Genomic DNA, 9,282 nt, shown 5'->3' on the forward strand with positions numbered 1-9,282 from the left:
TGAGTAATATCGATATTTGAAAGCTTAGCAATGTCCAACTGTTTATTCCCTTATAAGTTTTATGAGTTGCCAATTGGGATTGTGGACAAAAGTCTGACATGAACGAATGAATGGACCGAAGGTCGTTTCGATATGAATAAATGGACCGAAGGTCGTTTTGATAGAAATAAATGGACCAAAGGTCGTTTTGATATAAATGAGTGGGCCGAAGGCCGTTTCGACACGAATGTATGGACCGAAGGCCGTTTTGACGTAAACGAATGGACCGGAGGTCGTTTTGATAAAAATAAATGGACCTAAGGTTGTTTTGGCATAAATGAGTGGGCCGAAGGCCATTTTGACGTAAACGAATGAACCAAAGGTCGTTTTGACAGAAATGAATGGACCGAAGGTCGTTTTGATAGAAATGAGTGGACCGAAGGTCGTTTGGACATGTAAGAATGGACCTAAGGTCATTTTGACATGAATGAGTGGGCCGAAGGCCGTTTTGACACGAATGTATGGGCCGAAGGCTGTTTTGACGTAAATGAGTGGGCCGAAGGCCATTTTGACATAAATGAATGGGCCGAAGGCCGTTTTGACATGAATGGAAATCTGAATGGGCCAAAGGCCAGAATGTTTGGAACTACAGTCACTTGATTTGAATTTCGTATAGTTATATATATCTGTTAAATAGAAATATGAATTGGGCCCAAGGCCGTTTGGAACATGTTGCTCTATATTGTTATGTAACTTCTGTATTTGATTTGATATTATTCACTGGGCTTTCGCTCACGCTCATTCATGTGTTTGTAGGTGAGCCAGGAGAAGTCCGGACCCAGCCTCAGTGAAGTCTGTATGGAACAACTAAGGTTTTGAGAGAGTCAGCCCTTGTGTCTCACGCACGAGACCTATCTTCGCCCTTTTGTTATGTATTTACATTTTGTCAGGTTGGTGAAGTTTTGAATACGTCTGTATGTAGTTTTGCTTGGCTGACTTAGATTTGAATGATCCTGCCTGTACAGTACTTATGTTACTATACTTTCTGTTGTGAGTTATTAACATATGTATGTCTAATTATGTTATGATGTGCATATAAGCACGGCTCTATGGACAAAGTTTTAAAATTGCTTCCGTTTGGCTCCTTTTACTCTGATGAGTTTTGTCTTATTTAGTTTGAGGCCGTAGGTAATCTCGTGATTACTGGCCGATTATGGCCTTAACCCAGAGGGGCGGGTTCGGGTCGTGACATTACCCTTGAAGCATAGCAACAAAACAGTAAGAAAACAGCCAAACTTCTGAGCCAAAACCACTCCAAGGAGCTCAAACAAGGCCTCCAAGAACCTCAACTCTAAGGTGAAGGTGTTTGGCTAGGGGTGCTAGTGCAAATATGTGGAGAAAGCTCACTTTCAAGCACAAAATATAGAGAGAGAGGATTCTAGAGAGAGAGAGAGAATTCTTGCTCAGTTCAACTTTGTAACCCTTTCATGCATATAGATGAGCTCTATATATAGAAGATACGAAAGCTCCTTGAAGTGATCCAACCATCCACGTGCAAGCAGATGGGCTCATCTGTGCAAACAGCTGTCAAAATATCTGTAAAAATATCTATTGATGCGTTGGTGGCTGGCCGGCCATCAGTGGTGGCCGGCAGGGCTTCATTGATGGCCAGCAGGTCTCATCAATGGCCGGAAGCACTTAATTATGGCCAGCAATGCACCACAAACAACAAGATGGAAGGTCCAAAACATGGTCCAAAAATGAGAAAGAATGGATGCAGGGTTTGGAAAGCTCAAACCTGTGGTGTTCCACTGCGGATTTCGAGTGCTCGACGAGCAAACACACTTGTCACTGGATGTACCTACAGGAACATCCAAGTCTTGTGGACGATCAAAATGGGGTGTCTACAGCTCATGATTTTGATGATTGGCAACGTATTCAAAAGAGATAAGACCTCCATGTATTTTTTAGTTCCAGCATTGATATCAAAATGTCAACGGTTTGAGACAAAATGTCAACATCCCCATGCAATTTTTAGTTTTAGCATTGACAATTTCACATGGTTCGTAAGGAGTTGTTCCTAATATTTGAGTAAACTCTTCTTATTCGTTTCTTCTTCTTCTCTATGTTGATATCAATGATTTGTAGGGAATTGTTCCAAATGTTTGTGTAAACTCTTGTCATTCATTTCTTTTTCTTTATTTATTATTTTTTTGGGTGCAAAATGTTGCCATTCACTGCATATTGCATTCTTCGAACAATTGATGAGACTTTGAAAATTTTAAAATCTCCAATTGGATCGAGAAGAGTAGCATACCATTTCTATTTCAAACTCAGAATGGGTCGCATGCTGAACTCTGACCAACAAGTATTTTTGTTACATTGAGTTCTGTTCAATGTTTGAGATTAGATGCAAACATAAATTATGTAGAACTTATTTTAGTGGTTCTACGTGATTCTACGAAAAATCAAAGATACTTCTATGCATTTGAATTATGAAAATATGCCTTACACTTTTCTTTTTTAGGAGTTCGACTGTCTTGTGCCCTATCTCAACTAATACACTATGTTTTGTATTCCATCTTTGCCTGCTTAAACTTTTTGAACATCTCTGAGTTTCATAGTCAAAATTCATTATAATTATCTAACGAGATTTGATCAAATATGTGAGAGAAACCATTAGCCAAGTGATATGCTCACGGTATGAGAAATTTTTTTAACTAATTTTTCTATCCCAATATTTGCTCTTCGTGGATTGAGCCCATACTTTTAAAATTTATTTGGCAAATTGAGTTTGTAATCAAATGAATCTGTTGCATAAACTTGATGTTCAGTCCACCACTCTCAACACCCTCAGTTGAATGTGAAGTTGTTGCCTATACATTGACATATAAACTACAGACAAGTTTCCTAGCAAGGAATAAGCTGAAAATTAGTTTTCCCTACTCTACTCTACTTTATTTTCATTTTGTGTTTTGATTCTGTAATTTTCCTTTTCTTCTTTTTTGTTGATTTTGTTAAGGTTGGCAACCTGGAATCCAAGAAGGGACAGCTGATTGGGATAAAAATTGGGACAAGTTTGAAAATGAAGGTATGTCAAACAGTTTTCATATAGGATTAAGTGGACATTTAGCTTGAGTATCTTTTTGTCAAGAAGTGTTTGATGATGGATCTTTGAGTGTCTGCACTACTTGTCTAAAATGCATCTAATGCCTCCCTTTTTTGATTGGCCTAAATGTTTTGTGGATTGAAAATTTTCTGGTATAGGGAATCTAAAGCCAAGATGTGCAAGTTGTAGTTGTATTATAATTTCGATGAACTCTTGCCACTTCCAAGTTTCACATTTGTCTAAGAGCTCACTCTTGATGTGAAAAATGTTGTAGCTCCTCTTCAGTTGTTAGTAAAGCATCTCCCACAAAAAAGGGTGTACATGTTTCATCAACAAATGCTGATCATAACTCAGAAAGGCCACCAAGTGGAGGGAAAGAATTGCTGATGATGCTCATAGCGAAGACAGCGTAGAACTTTAGTGTAGATGGTTCACCGCATGCTAGAGAGACCTAGAGGTATAGGTTTTAATTTGCATCTTTCTTGTATTTTCCTTCTGCGTTGGATTTGAAATTTTTTATTGGTGTCCGAACCTTTAAACCATTGCACGACTTCTATCTACACCTATTGTTTTATTCGAAAATCCGAATTTCTACATGATTTTATTGGTGCACTGAACAAGGGGGTGTTGAATCTGTGTTCTCTGGGAACAAAAGTGTTGTTGATGAATGAAACTGGGGTGCATTTGACGCTCATTCTGATACCGACTTAGGCTAGGACTTCAGTTCTGATCCTATAAAGATATATGAATACTTCTTGATTTGAGTGGCAATCCAGTTTGCACTGTGCATTAATTAGAGATGCAGTGCAGCCGTACATGATGCATTGAAGTTTGATCCATATCCCTTCGATCATTCAGTCTCTCTTTTCTTTGGCGTTGTCCGTGAGAATCCTTTTTCCTGAATTTTTGGTTTAATGTTCTTTTGTAGATCATTTTTTCCTCTTTAAAAAAAAGAATAAAATATTTCATGCATGTGAAGTTTTGATACATATCTTTTGAAATATTTTGACTTACCATAAAGAAAGGGATGTTTGTGTGTATATAGTTTCTGTCTACAACAAGAAATTACAACATTACCAAGGCAATTAGAAGTAAAATTAATGGAGTATTGTTTTCAAATAAATCAGTAGTTGCTTCGATATTAAATGTGACGGGCAAGGACACACATACATATATTGCATATAATTACTATCATTTATTTCATTTCTCTTTAAAAAAATATACTATGTTTATTTTTTTCTCTATACATAATCTTACATATATATTTCAATTATCTACGTTAACAACGTCGCGACTCTGCACGTGGGGGTTCAACTAGTTAATATTAAAATATGATCATCATCCTCTTTCTCTCTGTCACTCGATTTTGTGAAAGCAAAGGTGGTGCTACATTCAATCGAGTGGGGACAAAGGCCGTCAATGAGTTTTTAAAAATTAATATTTTACCTATAGTTAATATTAATATCTTTTTCTTTTTCTTTTTATTTTTTTTTCTTTTCTAAATTTGTATTTAGAAGTTAAAATATTTAATTTAGCCTGTGAATGTTGATATGTTACATTATTCTTCAGAGTTTCACCTGGTAATGTTAGTAATAAAGAGGTCGAACTATTAGTTGTATATTTATGTATTTTTTTCTTCTTCTTTTTTAACAGCGTTGCATATCCCAATTATGCTTTTTTCCTTTATTTAAGTTATTTTTAAGGCACGGTCAAAGGGATACTTATGGACGAAACGTTGGGCCGAATCGGCCGATAGTATATAATAAGAAATTTTATATCTGTCTAAGACCAATTCAATCTTAACATTGAATTTTTATATCTGTCTAAATCTGATTTAAAAAATAATTATAAATCTCAATTCCACTCATTGGGTTATATGTTAAAAAGAAAATTAAAACATTCTATAATTAAATTCAATCACACATTATATTTGTTTAGTTAAAAAAAAAGAAATATCTATAAATAGTAACCAAATAGATATTTTGTTAAACTTTTAGGAATTCTTGGAGTTCTTGCCCTGAGGAAACAAGAGAAAAGAGGTTCCAAGTTGGTTTTTTTTTTGTTTTTATTGGGTTTGATCTAGTGTAAGTCATTTTTGACCCCTAGTGCTTTGGATCAAAACGTAGAGGACGGAAAAGGCGTCGTTTGGCTCCAAAAAATATTAATTCCTGTTGCCGAAAAATTTAAAAGCTTCTTGGCTCAAGGTAAGGATTTTTTCTACATTTCTTTATGCACTTTTACTTAATTATAGGGAGCTTAGAGTTGTATATAATTTAATTAGAATTTTTGAAAAATTTGTGATTTATTTGCTTAAAAGAGAAATTTTGAGAAAAATAAAAAGTTGATGCCCAAATTGTGAAAGTGTAAACTTGGAATATGTTTTAAAGATTATGAAAGAGTTATGTTTTAAATTTGAACAAAAACGGACTTCGATTCGATTGGTTTTGAAATTTTTACCGGTTTGTGACCAAAAGAGCATTTTTAAAGAAAACAAAGGAATTACGTTTAACTTTTGGGGCTTTTGATCAAAATAGGATGTCATAATTGAATAATGCTTGGTAAATGAGTTTGGTAAGAAAATGATATTTTCTTGGGCATTAACAGTATTATTTTGTTTAATGTATCTGTTGGAATAAAACCGACACAGTTAGAAATGGACCTTGAGAGGTTACCAGACATGATTATGATATGAAAACTAGTGTATTTGTTCATATTTGATGAGATGTGGAATAGATTGTATTTATCAGAATTTTTGGAATTTAATTGTTTAAGTATCTGTTTAGAAATATCTGTTTGGGCTATCGGTGGAGGATAGCCATGATTATTGTAGAAATGCATGAGACTTAGGTAAATTGAATCACATTCCTCATTTGTTGCATTGGACATTGAATTACATTCATTTCAATGGAAATGCATCTGTTTTTGAGAAATGTTTGGAAATGTATCTGTTTGCGAAAAGATGAACACTTGATAAATCTAGGTAGGGGTTGTGGAACCGTACGGTTAGGTGTCGAGTCTTCCAGTTTACTAGTAAAAATGACAGTGGTAGTGCATTAGGGCCTACTTGCAGACACTCACCTAGAGATTCACAGAGCATGTATTCATGTAACAGATATGGTTTAAAATGGAAATGGTTTTATAATTGTTGTTGCATCTCAGCATTGCATGCTTTATAAAAAGAGAGATAAATTGTTTTATCATGAGCATGGCATGAGCATACTCCTCTTTAGTCTTGTCATGGTTCATATGTTGTGTAATATATCTCTACTAGGCTGTGGCTCACCCTATAAGGAAAACCATTTCAAGTATAGGTGCTATGCCTCCACCAAGACATTGACTTGGGAGGACTCGGAGCTGAGGCTTCATTTTTGTTTTATTGTTATTTGTTGAATGTAAGCCCAATGCTGCATTTGCGTTGAGTTGAAACTGCATTTTGTGTAACCAAGAATGTTCTTGGATAAATTTGTAAGCCTGTAGGGCACCTATTATCTGTTGGGCTTCCACGTCATACTTGTTGTAAAATGTATGCTTGGGATTGGAACTAGGGCATTGAGATGTGAATAGCATGTATTTGGCATTTGGGATTTAATGGAAATGGATGTATGGAATAGTTAGCAATATATATGTGTTTGTCTATCAGGTTAGATATATCCTGCCCAATTTTCGGGGCATTACAAAAAGATAACTTTTTTCAATATGGGTTTTGAATTTTGAAACCGAAATTGGATTCTGAGAGATAGAAAAGTTGTTTTCTTTGTTTCTTGGAAGCTAACAAAAACCACCAAAGAACATTAAATTCACTAACAACTTCCCAAAAAGAAACACCAAAGAACAATCTAAAACCAAAAACAGACTGAAGAAAACTAAAGCACTTGTTGTAGAATTGAAAATTGGAAATTATGAGATTATGTATATATTTATATACAAAGAAACCTACCAAACCCAGATTGTATTGAATTAGAAAGAACAAGGAAATATGGAAGTCATAATAAATGATAATTCAAAAGTGCTTAAATATAGTTTACCTACAAGAAAACAAAATGAACAGATTGCTACAATAATTGATAGAGAGCCCCGAAGAGAAAAAGCATGCAAAAAAAAAAAAGAGTAAACTTTGAGTTTTATTGGTATTGACCCGTGAGAGACAACTTATTTTGTTAATATGCATTGTTGCTTATTCTTTGCGATTATGAGATGCCAATTGATGTTTACATATGATTTATTGAAATGACATATTGTTAATTGTAGATTGTCAAGATCTTAAAATTTGTAATCTCTTTTTGTTTCTTCATCACATGTCCTTAAGAGTAGGCCTTAAGATGCCTTGGTTGTGAATAAATTTCTATAATGCTATTGAAGATGTGCTCATCCTATCACCAAATCTGCACAAATAACAACAAAAACAATAAGGAGATGAAGGAGATAGAGTTATCGAGTCGACAAATTCAATTACCACCAGTGAACTTAATATGAAAACTAAATCAAATGGAATCACCAAACATTTTAGCATTCACAATTGTAGCAACAATAGTTATATACATACAATTACTATTGCCAACCAAATATAGATGGTTATAAATATCCAAATTCTAGCAAGCTTTCAATTATGGTGTCTAATGGTTTAAGTGTATATGGGGTGGTGGGTATATTGTTTTCTCACTTGGAATGTTTTTCTCTCTTAAACTAATACCAGCCTACTAAAAGCATCATTAAGCATGGACAAGCCTTCCATTTCTGATTTTGAGACACGCACATGCACTCACAAAGCCCCACACACATTGTCACCTTATTGTACCACTATCAGTCAAAAGTTTTTGATGGCATGCAATTTTTTTAATTTATTTTTCTTGTTCTTCTTACATGGAGATTGCATCTTTCTCAAAGTTTTTGCATCTTTTTTGATGGCATGCTATTTGGTTATCTAAACCTTGGAATTTTGTGCCAAATGACTTTACATTAGTCTATATGTCTCATTTTCTCGTTAATTTTGAGGATTTAATAACTCTTTGATTCTTTGTCTTTTAACAACCAATTCTATAAATATCCCAACTTCCTAAATTACGTATGTGCTTACAGTTCATTGATTGCGAATTAGCCAATAGTGATAGCTTTTTGGTGATTCTATTTTTTTTTCCTCAGGTTTTCTTTTTTATTTCTAACTTCTAGATTTTGTGATTCCATTTATATAGAGCCAATTTCAATAAAAAGGTACAAGATTAAGTGGATTCAAACTGAATAATGATGCAAATTCTAAAAATGCTTTTATTGAAGTGTTGAAAATATATTGTATACATAACAGGAATAAAATGGTTGGCATAAAACTACCATGTTGCTTTCATTGTACAGTGATGGTTAATATCACGGGTTGTACTGATTAGAGACCACAATAGGTTAACTTAATGGTGCATCTTGATCAATAGAAGTCATTTCCTTTCCTGAAATATAATGCTTAAAAAAGCAGTTGATTGGGCAATGTTTTTTAATCCCAGGTAAGTTGGGATTTGAACAAATTACCGTTTAGTTACAAAAAAAAAAAAGTGGGTACAATGAGGCCACGAACTCTTGCCATTGCCAAGGAAAATATAAAATCTTCACTCCAATTGAAGATCACATAATCAACTAAAACTTTTCCACTTAAATTAAAAGCATATAAATACATGCCAAACCTCATCTTTGTGCTATATTTGAACTTTTTGTGTGTGTGTAGTGCGCACCCATTCTATGACACCCAAATACATGGTGCACACTTCATTACTGAATTTTTTGTTGGTCTTTCAGACAATGTTACTCTTTAGTAAATTTGTATTACTAACTTGCTCATGTAGACTCGACTTTCTCCGTGCGCCCCCCTTTCGGAGAAGGCGCGAATTGGTCTCCTACACTTCGGACTCCTATCACAGTTTTGAATCTAATCTCACAAAGTGAAATGTGAGACTGACAAACACCAAAGAGTCCAATTCGGCAAATCATTTTGGAAAATTGATTTTAGGTCAAATAATGCCAAAACTGGACTGTTTTGCCAGATTACAGAGTCGCCACTTAAATATTTTATTTTTGAAAAATTTAGGAAACCCTGACTCGTGCCAAAGGCCACGTGTCCGTCTTCACCAAAGTTATCTCGGCTCAGGAACTTGGGTACGAGAGGGGAAGGTCCTGAAATGAGCACCCCTGCTCGCGCCGATCAAAAGATCGGC

The 9,282-nt window shown here is 34.9% G+C and overlaps 1 long non-coding RNA gene across 2 annotated transcripts in view; it reads left to right on the top strand.

Annotated features, from left to right (window-relative positions):
- The window catches only part of LOC145801266 (uncharacterized), a 9,402-nt gene extending 5,742 nt beyond the window's left edge, over positions 1–3,660 (top strand). For both annotated transcript variants that reach the window (XR_014342466.1, XR_014342465.1), the window contains 3 exons: positions 796–929; positions 3,002–3,070; positions 3,247–3,660. This is a non-coding gene — a long non-coding RNA (uncharacterized LOC145801266). The remainder of the gene's footprint in view (positions 1–795; positions 930–3,001; positions 3,071–3,246) is intronic.
- The last annotated feature ends 5,622 nt before the right edge of the window (positions 3,661–9,282 follow it).

Source organism: Camellia sinensis, chromosome 10, assembly GCF_055761805.1.
Source record: "Camellia sinensis isolate YWXY chromosome 10, ASM5576180v1, whole genome shotgun sequence".
Taxonomy (NCBI): domain Eukaryota; kingdom Viridiplantae; phylum Streptophyta; class Magnoliopsida; order Ericales; family Theaceae; genus Camellia; species Camellia sinensis.